Here is a 16,237-nt window from a genome sequence, read left to right as displayed (position 1 = left end):
ATATTTAAACTTCTGTACAGATGGCAGCAATGTCGCGATAACAAAATTATTTGCTACGATACTACTATTGCATAAATAGTTGTAATTTTCTAAACAGTTTCTGAACTGGTTGCACTTTACAAATGTGTTTATGAAGTTTGTAAAATTCTCTACCAAAATTCTTTTATTCAAATACGTTTGCATTGCTGTTCCACTGTTCGTCAACGGGGTCTCCGCTTCGTCGAATGATAGAAGCAGTCAACTACTTTACCACACCTAGCTCAGTCGGAACTTTGCGTTCTTTCTAGAACTAATGTTTCGTACAGTACCAAATTTCATAGTGTTCATATCAATTTCTAATATAAGTTGGTACTCGGAATTATCCTATAATATAATGAATTCATGGTGATCATAGTCACCTGTGCGGTGGAGCGCTTGTCGGCAACTTAGCGCGCGGAACTTTTAAAAGTCGCGTCGGTTTAGACGCGCGCGCATTATTGCATGTAACATACGTCATGTGTGATGTAGGGAACGAGATATAGGGTGTTGCGGTAGATAGTTTAACGGTCTATCTCTCTGTTAAATCAACAAGGAATGAAACACGATTTTATATTGATTTATGGGGGTGAGCATTTCTAGCGATTGCCGGTTTGCCAAAAATAGTGATTTTTCTATAAAAACACAAAGTCTGTAAATAAATAACTGATGCTCATACTAATGTGATTTATTACTTTACAAGCAAGGAGACATTAGTAGTTTAGGATGCGCTAAATAAAACCCAATGGTATTTATACTATCGGCATCAATTGCTTAAAATGAGCAGTCAACGCCAACTCTCGCACACTTTTATAATAAGAAACTTAGAAGAAGGTAACTCTTTTCATATAAAATCGCTTCATCGTATCCCTTGCAACAACTCGTACACTCTTATTGGTTGGCATCGAAAGTTACCGTGCGCGTAATAACGATGTTTCACCACATAAAGCACAGTGTAGGGTGATTATTTTATTATATTTATATACGAAGGACTAAGTAGCAACGAGTGGGTGAAACCGGCCGAGACGAGTTCTATCTACTTTGCTTTTTGTTTTAATGGCTTGTTTGATTCCACGTCGATACGAGCTTGATAGAAATGTACGGTGGCAGTTTGGGAAGTGGGATCTTGTTGGGGAAGTGTTTAAGCATGTGTTGGTATATCATATATTTTGCTATTTTTAGGCTGATTTAGGCCATGCGACTGTTGATTTTAAGGTATGTTTAATGTAACTACGCTGCAGACCGACAATTCGGGGCGAAAACTGAGTAATGCATATATTTACACCCCCGGGTACAAAGGCGACATTAACGCGAAAAAAAATAGTTAACAATTTAGTTTTGCACTTTTAGCTACAACTTTTATAGCTAGCTCTTTTTAAAAGGATTTAGGGTTACTTATAAAACTGTCGTATACTTATTTATATTTATCCCCAAACAGCGTATACTTCAATGTATAAAAACAAAGGGTTGGTAACTGAAATAAACTTTAATTTGATTGTCCTATAACAATTAAAAGGCAGAATTGGTTAATTCTTTTAGACGAGGCTTAGACGCTGAATTCTAATTAACTAATTAGAATTAGGGATCTGTTCCGAAACGTATTTGGTGAAACATGATAAATGTTTGTGTAAGAGTTTGATTGTTGAAACTCAAGTAAGTAAGTATCTTAACTTGTGCTTGTGGAAGAAATCTTATAAATTGAATCTGTCGAATTTTAAAAGCAATGAAAGCATCAATCTATCTATACTAATATCTATACTTAATATTATAAAGCTGAAGAGTTTGTTTGTTTGTTTGTTTGTTTGTTTGTTTGTTTGTTTGAACGCGCTAATCTCGGGAACTACTGGTCCGATTTGAAAAATTCTTTCAGTGTTAGATAGCTCATTTATCGAGGAAGGCTATAGGCTATATATCATCACGCTACAACCAATAGGAGCAGAGTACCAGTGAAAAATGTTACAAAAACGGGTAAAACTATGATTCTCTTATGTGACGCAAGCGAAGTTGCGCGGGTCAGCTAGTGTAAGGATAGTTATCAATTATTTACAGACTTTGTGATCATAATTAGGAAATAACTTACTAAAACTTACTACTTACTGAAGTAAATCCTTAAAATACATTTTAAGTAGAACTAAATACATTGTAAATACCTTAGACTTAGATACTTAAGAGGGACACCGGATACTCTATAATCACACAAAGCCCAAACACGACGGCTCGAAGCTTTCGGTTTCCTACTGGAAATTTTAAAGCCCTTTAAAATTGCACTCAATACTTAATGCACACAGATCATATCGAAGATGTCTTGCAAAAAGGTCTGGTGCGTAGTACTCGTAATCGACGATCCTGTATCACAGGATGTATGGATATGAATGAAGCAAGGGAAGTTTGTAAAGATTGTACCAAGTGGTGTACTCTATTATCTGCCTAACCCTACGTACATATTGAGATACTTTATTATGTTTGTTAAGTAGGTAGGTATTAATTTTTATTTTTATAAATATGTTAAGAGCGTATTATCGCCAACAAGCTTGAAAGATTGGCGAGTAAAATTATCTGTTACCACAAATGTAAAAATACTTTTATTTCAATGAAAAAAAATGTATGTACAAGCAAGCTTTAAGTTTTAAAATGATTTAACCAACCCGTTGACAGTATAATGCATTATTTTCTTCAGCGTATCACATATCATCACGCTATTAAAATGAGTAATCAGCAGCGTCAGGTTACCGCGGAAACCGACCCTCATGCTCGAGAACACGGGGTGGTGATGAGTTCATATTAATATTAAAACAGGGGGCTGTTAATGTCTTTAATTATTATCAATCAACTTTGAAAATGATTGAACTGTTAAAAATTATAGCATGATGAAAATGGCATACAAATATTACAATAGAAATTTGATATGGTTCGTTAATTAACGTGGTGAAAGTTTGTGTACTCAGGTTCCAACTATAGCTCTAAAACAGATTTCGTAGCTTCATTCACTTGGTTAAAAATGGTAAAGCAAATACTAATAGTCGAAGGTTACACTATTTTTATTAATAAATAGATACATTCATTAAAGACTTTACGTGACAAAAAGATTAGACTCAAAACTTTAGAATGACTTAGAAAAGAACCTAACATCTTATCATAATCATCTTGCGCCTTCGCGCACAAGCAACAAAATTGTTGTAATCGTAGAAACTTGTTAATATAGAGCTTAATCGAATCCTTACGAACGGGCCAACATACTATATTCAAACTAAAGGCACTAAACAAAGTATTCTTTTGAAGTGCCTCTATATCTCAAAATCAAAGCCAACGTCACTTACTTAACGCTCAAAATAAGTTCTTCCATTCTATCAGAGAACTATGAAATAAAAAATATCAGCATTCTTCCATGATTAACTGCCACAATTACCGCTATAGCAGGTGGATTAGATCAGTGCCGTACAGGTGGAGAATCCAAGCGATTAATTGTTTAACGCACCCCACGACAGCCATGGGAAAAATGGGGTAGTTATAGCACCCCCACATAAGTATGCAGTGAGCTGTGATATGATAATGGTATAACTAGGCTGTTAGAATAACTTTGAGTGCCTAGTCGAAAAATGAACATCTTGGAAATTGCATATAGAAACATGGCAAAAGAAATTGTTGCTAAATCCTTTCTGGTGCTTTTCTTTTGCAATAAAAAGTGAGTAATACTTAAAGATGTAAAAAGTTTAAGAATGAGTAGACACCATAGTAAGAATTTCGTAACATTCAAGTGATAACAAAATGGCATAATTTGAGACACATAAAAAACACTGGTTTTCTAAAGAATTTTGGATAAAATTAAGAATTCTTCTTTTTTTACAGTAAAATTTTCCCACATACTCCAAACTTAAGGTCTTCGCACGACAATCTTTCAAGACACATGACACAATATTGCAAAGCACGCTCGTCCGACATTCCATCCTTTACCAACCCTCAAAGGCTACCAAGCTACTCAGATAATAACCTCTAATTAGGAGACCAATGTAGCCATTGTACCTTTCGTTTATTAATTAAAAAATAATATGTAAATCGTATTTCATACTCGAGTGAGTTTGAATATTCTTTCCACATTATATCTATTAATTAGCCTCTTCTAGTATATTGTGGTCATCTATTTATATTGCTTTAGTGTGTTTATAAAAAGATAACAGTGTTTTATTGGAAGCATTCAATTTAATGGGAGGAAGTAACCGAAACTAACGTTAAAGGTAAAGGAAACTCATAAAATAAGGGTTAGTTAATCAAAAGAATAGTAAGATTCAAAATGCAAGAAGATTTCGTTGCTTTAACTTGGGAAATCATTGGCGCAATTGATGACTTCATTTGATAGCGCTGATAACTTAAACGTTTTACGAAGACAACTCCTGCACTAGATTTTATCTTACGTTGCAGGGACTTTTACTTCATACAATTATCTATAAAAAACCATTTTGTGGAACACACTCATAAATGTTCGACATAGTCATCATACTTCGGACCACCATGCGTCATGATGATCATTAAAACCTTCAGCACTACGGGCATCGAAACCCAAATACCGATACACTCTTCAATAAAATTATTCATAATTATATTCCATGTAAAGATGGGTAAACGTACAAAAATCCATAGCTAAACAGAAATAGTAGCCAATAACGTTGAAGTAATATACCAAGGGGTCAAGTACGAACATTGTATAACAACAATGAACCGCTCGGGGATAGAAAGGCTGCCGCCTACTGTTTCAATAGGGCTGCTATTAATACACACTAGTAATACAATACCTACTCTATTTACGAACTATCAAACCTTTTTTTTATATGTTTCTTTGAATTAAACAGCCAGGGTTTGAACTACGGTCTTTCGCTGAGTTTATATATAGACTAAGTTTTAAAGATGTGTATGCAAAGACCGTTTATCCGCATGCATCCAGAAAGGTGGGTTCATATTTCCACCAACTGGGTGCCCGGGGATGCTCGTTACAGACGCGCAAGAAGAAGATGGAAGCATTTTACTATGACTGCACGGAGCTTAATGCAGATAGGAAAATTTGAAAGGAAAGGGAGGAGGATCAGTAGTGGGACACTCATAGAAATGAAAGAAAATGTTTAAGAACATCTTTGACGTATGAAAATAAGTTCTCAAAACCGCTGAGTTGATACCCGTCTATTATTATGGACCGAAATAAAGTACTTGAAAGACTTAAAGACATTTTCAATTAATTCAATCTAAAGATTTTTATATCCATTATTTTGCTATTCAACAACGCGTTAGGAAGCCAGATTCAAGATAAAATATTGATTTCTGCAATTATTATTGAACGAGCAACTAATTCAAGTATGGCTTCCAACGATTAGTAAAATAACAATAAAATTACAGTTATTTTAAAGCACGACTTCGAACTTTTGATATCATCTTGTTACCTTCGTATCGCAATTAATTCACTTGAAATCCTTTTAAAATACGCTAAAGGGCGTTAATTAACTTATTGTATGGATATTATCGATAACAATCCCGATATTATACTTATTTAAAATAAAGTTGCTTCTGCTAACATTAATATACTAGCTTATTTTCGCGGCTCCGTTCACATGTACTCTCGGTAAAATAAGTAATGATTTCTGGAGAAAGTAGAAATATTCACGATACATACAAGAGACAAAAACCAAGTAACCTATAATTATAATACTTTACGTTTTCAACTATCTTTATGCAATATTTAATTGCAAACGGATCATCCATTTAGTCACAAAAGCGTAAAAATGGCTCTCAGTATGAATCGTCAAGGAACCATCCAAATTCATACAAGTAGTGTACATCAAATGGTGGCTACTATTCAGTACATTGCTGCTTTAGCGTAACGTAGTAATCTCTATAATCTAAGTAAGAAAACAATGTACAGTATGGCTTTCAAATAGTTGTCAACTGAGATACGTGATAAGCCCCCTTGGTCCCAATTCCCATAATCATACATATTCTCAAGTCGCACAACGGATGTGTGAATTAATGTACGCGGCAGACATTTTGAACGTCTCATCGGTGACGTCATCAACCATGACCAGCTGAACTAATTAGCCATGCTTGTTGAGACGCGTTTCATTCATTGTTACGACGGTCAAAGTTTATTGCTACTTGAAGACCTTTAATTTGAATGTTCAGTTTCATTCGGTTATATAGGTATACTGCGGGGTGGGGCAATTTCCGACAACTATTGTAACAGATATCACATATTATTGAAGTTTTTAAGAATTGTTTAGCATCAGTGTAGAATATTTTGAACGATCTAAATTATATTAAATTGAAATGTAGAATAATCGATACTAAGGTAATAAGCGCAAAATTGAAAACAAAGATAACAATAAGCATATCTATTCTAAATAAATTTAGACTTATTGATGAAGGAAATAATGTGAGCTAGCTTTCACGACTGAAATCAGACGCTTTCCTTAATAATTCTTGATGGAATTCAACCCGATCTTGATCAGAATAGCGGGATGAATCGCGCTTACACTAAATAGTACTTAGTAATACTATGTATTCAGACTTAAACGCACTTCGCACTTGGTCAGGGTGGTGGACTATAGTTTAAATGATATTGAGGGCATACCCGACTCGTTTATTAAAACTATTATAGCTTTAATACCCGTAGCTAAAACATTAAAAATTAAAACAAACCTGTTAACTTCTTAATTGTATGATAATTTTCGCCAAGTCATCGATACTGTCGTGTACTTACGTTTTGAATAAAACTAATATTGTAAATGTATACTAATTACAATGAATTATTTACTGTAACAGTTTATATAATATGTTATAACAGTTGCTTTTAATTGTGACGTCACATGTTTGCAATTAGTTATTCAATTTGGTTTGAATGTTAGTGGAAAATGATGTAAGAATGTACATGGTGATATAAACATCACCTTCTTTGTGTCGCGCAGTCGGGTAAAAATTATACTAATACTGCCCCACTGCTAACCTACGATCGCTTCCCGGAATAAGTAAGGGGCAAGGCTTGAGTCCTCTACGCACGTCCAAGTGCGAGTTGAAGACTTTTTCTATTTGGTAGCTGTTTTACAGAGCTTTAAGGCTTGTAAGGTTTCAAAAGGATATTTAATTGAATTGTTAAAACAAGTAGGTATTCGCATTTTATTTAGGATTTCAGTGCTCAGTATTTATTTCTTTCAGTAAAATGTAGAATTAGAAATTTATCAGCATATTACAGTTATTAAGCCTAAGATTAATTTAAGCGATAAAATTTTGAATAATACCTATATAATAAGCGGTTAAAGTACTAACATTTTAAATGAAAAAGTATTTTAAACCATACTTAAGGGACATCTCCCCTTTAAAAGAGAACTTCAAATCATTACAAAGCGCCGACCAAAGGAGATTGAATGTATAAATTCGCATAATAATTCCGGTTTCTAGTCAACCCTGATCCACACAATACCGTCTAACTTAAACGTTCAAGGTTTTTGATTAAAATTATCAGATTAGACAATCGTAAATTTTAATACTGAATCAATTTCGCAAACGCTACGCACCTAGCAACAGCGTAACATAAGAATTGGAATATGATATCTCCATCTCTTTCTACTGAACAATATAATAAGGCGCGGGAAAGAGATAAAACGCGTACATTCATAATACGTCATAGATATATACGTGAGCATGTGAGTTGAATTTGAAGCGGTATTTCACACTACAAGTCAGAGGCGCCGTGGCTTAGTTGGTTAAAGCGCCTGTCTAGTAAACAGGAGATCACGAGTTCGAATCTCGTCGGGGCCTATGAGTTGAAATCACTTTTTGGCATTTTTTATATTTTTTGTAAAACTTTATTGTAACATATATAATAACATTTTGAATAGGATTTTAACATGTCTTTCTTTTTTATAAAATTGTTCGTACGTTATTAATTACGTTTGTCAACATGATTATTTTATTTTGAATGGACTTATTACTTAACTATAAACCAAATCATTTGCAACATAATATGTGATCATTCCGTACCTACGCGGATACAAATTCGATTCCCGAATTATTAATCGCTATATATGATTAACATTAATAAATAATATTAAAAAATATGGTAAGTCCTGTAATAATACTAAACTACTTAATTTTAAAAGAGGTTATCAAAAAATACGCCTTAAGATTAAAATTAAATAAATAATTCCAGAAGCTCTAAGAAGGAATAAAAATTATTACACGAGGGGAGTCACACTTCGAGTAGATGATATAAAATATAAAGGTCTTCCGCGTACATTTGCGAGATACGTGTCGATTTATACATAAACATACAACTTTTGACCTAGTAACGGTATTTACATAAAACATTTAGTTGTTATGTCACATTTTTATATAATGTGGCGATTACGTTCTAGAATATTTGATTATATTTAGATTTTCGATATAGAAGTTAAATGGTGATTTTAGTTTATACGACTGCGGATTACTACTTCTCGGGTTCGACTCCCGAATTCGGTAAAGTGTAATAAGGATATTTTTAGATTTTTGTTGGACTATTTTCAATAATATATGTAAAAAGGAATTGCTGTTCTTTAGTACTCTTAAACTCGTGAACGGCTGGACCGATTTGGCTAATTTTGGTCTTGAATTATTTGTGGAAGTCCAGATAAGGTGTAAAAGGTGAAAATGCGGGGTATTTAATAAAAACCAGAACGCGTGAGCTAGGTGCTGCGCGGGTCAGCTAGTTTTCTATAAATTGTATCCCGGTGTTTGCTAACTTGCCTGGTATATGTCAATAAGCTGGCCTCCTATTATTATTATAGGATCATGGGACTAATAATATGCGTAAAGTGCTTGTATTTTATACTCCTCTTCCTACACCATCGGGTATAACATGTGTCATGTTCAAAAATAGAAATATGTGTAGAAAATTTTAAAATAATTATCATTATAACCACGTAGCATGTTTTATTAGTGATAGTCACGATTGTTCGCTCGAATAGAAATTGGTTCAGGGACGAATATAAAAAAGCCACACTATGCATCGGGAAAGCGTAATGAAAGATTATTATGGAAATTACAATATGTACAGTGCGTACTTGACGTTTTTTGTACCGTTGGCAAACAAACAGAGATGATATTTTTTTGGATAATCTTGCCGGAAATTGAAAATCTTCAATTCAAATTAATATTGATAAGATTCATTGTAAATGTGTGATAAAAATAAGGTATTAAAATCGAAAAGAAATATATAGAAAACAATAACAGATCTGTTATAATATTTTAAAAATAAAAAGTTGTTTTTGCAAAAATTTTTCTCACACTGATAATCTAGATTTCTTAAATTCTAGAATTAATTAATTTTATCTGGCTATTAATTTATTGAAATAGTGGTAGATAGTGATTTACGTGCCTGTTTTCAATATCATTTTTCGAAAACTACGGCAGTGATATAATAAATTATGATTTTATTTTCGAAAGCATAGAACTATTAAAACAGTGTCATCAAACTCCGGAAACTTTCTACAATCTAAGCCTAAGAAGAGATAGAGATAGTCTAGATATCTCTAGATCTCATGACCAAATTAAAAAACTAAAAATAAACACAAATCTTTCTATTTTCGATAAACAAATAAGATAAAATATATGAGATAATTGAGATATTGGGATAAAATAACATATATCATAACATCACGCCGGTTTACCCGAAGGTGTAAGCTCAGCCGTATGAAAATACATACACGATTCACGTTAAAAGACCATTTACAGAAACCAAAAATCTATACGATTACCAAATGGCAACACCTACCGCCTGTTAACACAGGCGGTAGGTGTTGCCATTTAGTGTTGCCATGCCAACCAAGATAACAATATTATTAAACTTCAGTAGGTAATAACAAGTAACCGTTACAATCATTAAAATTTTAAACCAACAATTTTCCTTGTAACAAAAGGTTATGAGTAAAATATCTCGCGCACCTATATTCAAGGCAGACGAAGAGTATATTATGTATAATGTAAATAGTGTAAATATTAGCTAATTAATAATGTAATTAGTAAAGAACACGTGTATTTTAAACACCTCAAGGTTGGCACTTGGCGCCATAGGATGTAGGTATTGTCTCAACTGTAGTTATTTTATGTTTGAGTAGGTACTTAAATTACCGAGTACAGACGATAAGAATGACTATTTAAAAATGGAAAAAATACGGTTTTTGTAATCAAAAGACCTCAGTGAAAGAAAATTGCACAAATCAGAGAAATTTGGAGGAAAAAATACAGGCCTTTCCAACAATCGGACATTACAAATCTCAAAAAATCGTCGATTGATTAACGGGCTAACACTAATATGTCTGAAAACTGAGAAAGTTGTTCAGACCACAATGTACACATAAGTGACAATTAACACACAGGAATAAAAAGTCCAAAGATTAAACTGTCTAGAAAAGTAAACTAGTGCGATTTATACGGCAAAAAAAATTACATAAAAAAATCAAAGAGCATGATTGTCTGCAGCTCGTCCTCCTACACGGCAGGAATGGCGAGGTGCGTGGGAGTAGGGTCCAGTATTAATTGCCAACGCATTACCGGCCGTACAACAATGCCTTATTAACATACTAAACGGCCCAACTAACCAACTAACGTATGTGAGACGTACGCCAGACACACTTTATATGCACAACGGATATGTTTAATTGGAGTTTTCGGTTTGTTTGATTAGCTTTGGGTGTTTTGACAGGATGGAAATTCTTGCATAGAGGAAGGAATTGCAAATTATTTACACAAAATCCCGTAGGATATATCTAGCTAGGTTCCAAAGCTTACCTTTTATTACGTTTTTTAGTGGCGTTGTTAATTAGCTCAAATATAGCATCTGATGACAGTTAAAATTGCAATTATGATACTCACACTTGACATAAAGTAGAGCCAGTGCGAATAACTGACATAAACCTTTTGGGATTCCTACTATGGGGTTATTCAGATGGATGCGATCTAGAAGTCATAGGTACGAATATCACTCTAGACACCACTGTCGTTAGATAGTTATTGTACCTTGTAAACCCTTAGCTAGAGAGGACGAAATAGTTAGCTAGAAGTCCCAAGTCTGATCAAAATTGTTCAATAATTTACAAACACAATGAAACGCAACCTGTCTCATTACTTCACTATCGTACTTGTCTCGTACAACAATTACTGTTCCAACTCATTCCAGCTATATCTATTAGCCAGTGACGTAACGAACATAGGCAAAGGCGTGAACTGAACAGCCAGTATTGCCAGTAATGACTCACTCATTGGAGTGGTATGCTAAACGCTGGGTTGCCAGATGTCTTGTCAATTACCCATATAATTGGGTAAACGTCTAACTGAATTAGTTTATGTTACTTGGAAATGTGTAAAATGGGGAGCTGTAGTTTATTATTGTAGAGACTACAAGCCTTATTAAGCACAAGTAAGAAATAATTATCTTAAAAAATACATGCTCATTTCGACTTAAAGGCGCCCATAACTCTTTTATTTTTTTGATCTAAAATATTATATGTATCTACAGTAGTAGACAAAGAATTTTACGAAACTCTAGAATCCATTAAATATTTCAGTCAAAATTCACTGAAAATTCCCTACTTAGAAAACTTTACTAAGTACATACATTTTGTATACGGCGTCACCCAAGGAGCACATTTCAGACCAGACCTTAAATTCATTTAACAGTTTTATAATTCCAAAATTCAAAAGTTAATGTCTTAAAAAAATATTATTATTTAATAAATAAAATATACTAAACCACAAATCCCCCGTGACTAACACGTCTACGTAGTAAGCCACACCCATGTGATCAAGTGATCAGTGTCATCAATCATATCATAGAATACATTATGTGGTGATTATCTTGTAGATAGATCAAGATATTACGTAAAAAATATAGAACAATGTCTATAGGTGCTTTTAGAAGATATCGTTTTTTATTGCAAGTATTTTTTTCGCAGAAAATAGTTGGGAGTTTTAACTATAAAAAAAACTCATTTCGCCACATAAAAATACAAAGTTCGTACATTTTCTTATTCCAATCAAGACGGTAAACGATCTGTGGGTTAAGCAACACCTTTGACGCGGCCACTCCATAGAAGGGTGACCGCATAGTGGTATTTGAACTGAGCGTCTCCGTGCTTCGGGAGCCACGTATAACCTGGCTTCCGAAGTCAGTCCCATTTGTAACTATGATGATAACAGTCGTTACGCTATGTCAAATGTCTTTCGGGCGGCTTGAACAATTTTGTTACTACCTAGGTGTATATAAGAAAATGCTACAGGTTTCCTTAGCATTAGAAACGTAGTTCTAGTTAAAACATAGCAAAATAAAATTAGCAACGTAGCAACCCAGCAAAACGTTCACTGATTAATTCACACAGATTAGGCGGCACAAGGTCGCGAGGTCCATTCCCGGCTGTTACATTATAATTCCCATAAAACGGCGAGCCGCGCCAAATTCGGTGACGACATACGACTGATCATAATTATGTTATGGCTGCCGTGGGCTCGTGACCGACTTGGAAACTTGCAAGTTTATTTGCTTTATTTATAGAATTGAGGATATACTGGCGTCTACAATTTGGTGATAGACTAGTTAAAACCTATATACAAGGTTGTTTCTTTGTTAGGATAGTGCGAAAGTGTTCAGAACAACTACAGTAATCAAGTACTTTGCTAAGTTGATAACTCAGCCACATTCTATAGTTATGGATGACTGTCGACTGTCATGATCTGGGTACAGGTCTCTTCCCATCAGTGAGTGAAGGGTTAAACCTTTTGCCCATCATGGTAGTGCAAGAATCAGTGTAAGACTTAACATTCCTTTAAGAACTGTAAATAGTCAATGCTGGGTCATGACGTAGTACCTATTCCTTCAATATTTAAAAGATACTTTACTAGTTAAATATAAACATGTTTCTAACGAAAACAATGAAAGCGAAAGTGTTACTCAAACCGTCTATTTTCGTATACTTTTAACTTTTATTGCCAATCGTAAACAAATTAACCTGTTTCACCGTTCATTTAATTTTACATTCCGGATCTCTGATTTCTCCCCTTGACCAAATTAGTCTAACCACAATTGAATATACGAGTACCAAAAGGGCACATCTCACACAACAAAGACGAGACATATGCCCTTTTCGAAATTGGGAACACAATATACGTATTAACCCAATTCCACAACTAATCCTGTTCCTCAAAGGCAAGAGATACAAGAATAAACAAGCATTATTTGTCGTACAAACAGCCCTACGGAACCCGAGGTATGCGTATCGACACTAATAAAACACTCACGAACTAAAACGGAAACATAAAATATAAACATAACTACGTATCTACGTATTCGGGGGCCTATTGTCAAAAAACGCCAAGGGCAACCGCCTAGGGTTATCGACTCCAAAAACTGGCCACACTACTTTTTGCGAGACTCCGGCATTTTTTCATTCGCTTTTATTTATTTAGGCCCTTTACGACCGTGATTATAAATAGGTGAGACAAAAACGTGATTTATAATTAGTTGCTAAAATATATAGTGGTATTATGTACTTGTTTTTGTTTAATTAACATTTATTTTTAATTGGGAGTATGAATTATGATTTTGTTTTGGGATTTATGTGTGTTGTATGGTTTTAAATGATGGTTTACCTGATTCATGGGTTCTGAGCTTAGATAAATATGTATGAGAAAGCATTTACAATTTATGAAAGATATTTAATGCTCAGTATTTTTGTATTTCTGTAAGGTACAAAGAAATTACAAGCACACTTATTATAAAGTAAAATAATGAGTCCCTTGTACTGATGAAACCGTTTTTATAAAAGCACAAGTAAAGCTTAAATGCAGGCCTGAACCTAAATATATTGAATCAAACAAAGACATCAAACGACAAAAAATATCTAACTTACTTCCTATATTGAACCAAAGTGCGTAATCGTGGCAGCCCTAATATTACGATCAAATTTGAAGGGCGACATCTGGTGTGACGTGGTGTGAATGATTATGTTATATGTTACGCACGTCGTTTATCTAATGTACATACATGCCGCGAATTTACTAACCTAACCTAACATATTTTATCATTGACCAACGCTGCCCTATTTTAAAGGGCCTTGGGCCTCAATAGAGTATCTGTTCCGTATTACGTCTTAAACATTTGTACGACAAATGCGAGTTCATATTAATGTTGAATTTGTTTGAATATATTTACTTTACGATAGCGTTAGATGTTAATTTTACAGATAGTATAGTGCATATAAGATTTGCTACACACGAACAGGTTTCTAATCACCTAATAATATCGACAATCTATGTCTACTATCGAGTAGTTATCGATATATTATATGACAAAGTAATCAGCGCCCCTAGCGCAAAAATTATCTTTTTCATGTAATTATAAATGCCAAACGCTTGCTTCTCGTTAGAACTTAGTGTAGTCACACTACAAGACATGGGAATCTAGGATATTGGAATCGCAGAGATGATAGATTATGCTTGAATCTGGCCCAGCTTACATTCGTACTATACTAATATTATAAATGCGAAAGTAACTCTGTCTGTCTGTTAGCCAATCACGCCTAAACTACTGAACCAATTTGCATGAAATTTGGCATGGAGATATTTTGATACCCGAGAAAGGACATAGGCTACTTTTTACCCCGGGAAAATGACGCATTCCCATGGGAAAATTCAGATGGCGGACGAAGTCGCGGGTGAAAGCTAGTAATACTATAAGTACTTGGACATGCTAGTGTAGCACATGTCTGGAGATAATATAATGGTATGGGTTCAACTAAGTTGTATATTTCACCTTTTGTTAAGGATCTACGTCGAAAATCAAGAAAACCCTAACTACATTTTTAACTGAAATAAATATACAGCACGAATTGTGTAAACAGATAATAAATAGTTCCTATTTAATGGTATATAAAGTACAATAATCAAGTAAATCAAATTCTTCTCATATTATATCAGTGTCACTGTTTAGAAATACTGACATGTTTATTGTAGGCTTACTGACTGTTATTATTTCATTCTGACAAGTGTGAGAAGAAACCTAATGTCATATAAAGGTAACATATAATTACTACACATCATTTACTAAGCATTTTTATTTATATCTACTCTTATACACTAACATAAAGTAAAAGTTTGTTTGTCAGTTTGTATGCATGAGATAATCTCTGGAACTGCTAATTCAATTGTGAAACCACGTTTTCATTTGATTGGATCCTATATTTAAATAATCCTTTCCATTTAGTAACGTTTTAGACTATTCTTTATCAAGAGATATATTTAAAAAATGGTTTAAATAAAAGTGTATTGAATTCACTACTAGGTAGCGGTCTCCCCCCAGTTTGAGAGAAGGATTAGGTATTGCACTACTCTGGTCAAATGCGGGTACTTTGTATATCTGCTAGACGTTTAAGAACGGGTTTTTTAGATGCGGATGAAGTCGCGGCGTATAGCTAGTCTATCACAAACATAAGAATAATTTAAATATTTTCACGTGACACAACGGCACCATTTGACTTTTTAATGTCCTATTAAGATAACATACAATAATTACTATGATTTATATGAAATTCCTCTTTAATATTCACTGTGTATAATGTACATAGTTAAAATTATTTACGTTTAGAGTTATTTGGTGTAATAAAAATATTTATTGTGAAGTACGATAAGTCTGAACCACGTGGCTAAATGTTAAATAGTGAAGTTATAAACAGTACGTATTAGTGGTAAATCTACTAAGAAAGTTGTTTTAATAGTAGTAAGTAATACTATCAATGGTCAGGATATAAGGAGTTTAAATGTGTTAAGCCCAACGTTTTATATGCCTTCTACTGTTCTGCATCATTTGTAAAAAAATATGTTAAGAAAATGAGGGTAAATTAATTCCAGTCTACAGCTTGATTTCATGTTCTTGAAGAGACGAATTTGCAAATGGCATGAGTCTTGGTCAGGCTTTGTTGCTCTTATTCTTATTCTTACAAAATTTCTAAAGAACATTATGCTTTATCTTTTAATTACAAGTAGCCCAATCTATGGAACAAACGATTTATAATGCATACGGCATTCAAAAACCTCAACAACATGTCCTACACAATCACAAGATACAACAATCTGACATGAATCTTCAATTCATTTCCACTATTAAAAACTATAAATATGGTACATACCGTAATAAGAGGGACGTACCGACTTATAACCACTT

The 16,237-nt window shown here is 33.8% G+C and overlaps 1 protein-coding gene and 1 non-coding gene across 2 annotated transcripts in view; one reads left to right on the top strand and one right to left on the bottom strand.

The window, feature by feature from the left end:
• Positions 1 to 16,237, bottom strand: part of LOC142978184 (tRNA dimethylallyltransferase) — a 239,685-nt gene that overhangs the window by 99,529 nt on the left and 123,919 nt on the right. The gene's annotated exons all lie outside the window — the stretch shown is intronic.
• On the top strand, positions 7,736 to 7,809 carry TRNAT-AGU (transfer RNA threonine (anticodon AGU)). The gene has a single exon. It is a non-coding gene; the product is annotated as a tRNA-Thr (tRNA).

This window comes from Anticarsia gemmatalis, chromosome 14, assembly GCF_050436995.1.
Source record: "Anticarsia gemmatalis isolate Benzon Research Colony breed Stoneville strain chromosome 14, ilAntGemm2 primary, whole genome shotgun sequence".
NCBI lineage: Eukaryota > Metazoa > Arthropoda > Insecta > Lepidoptera > Erebidae > Anticarsia > Anticarsia gemmatalis.
This window is presented reverse-complemented; position numbering and strand designations above follow the sequence as displayed.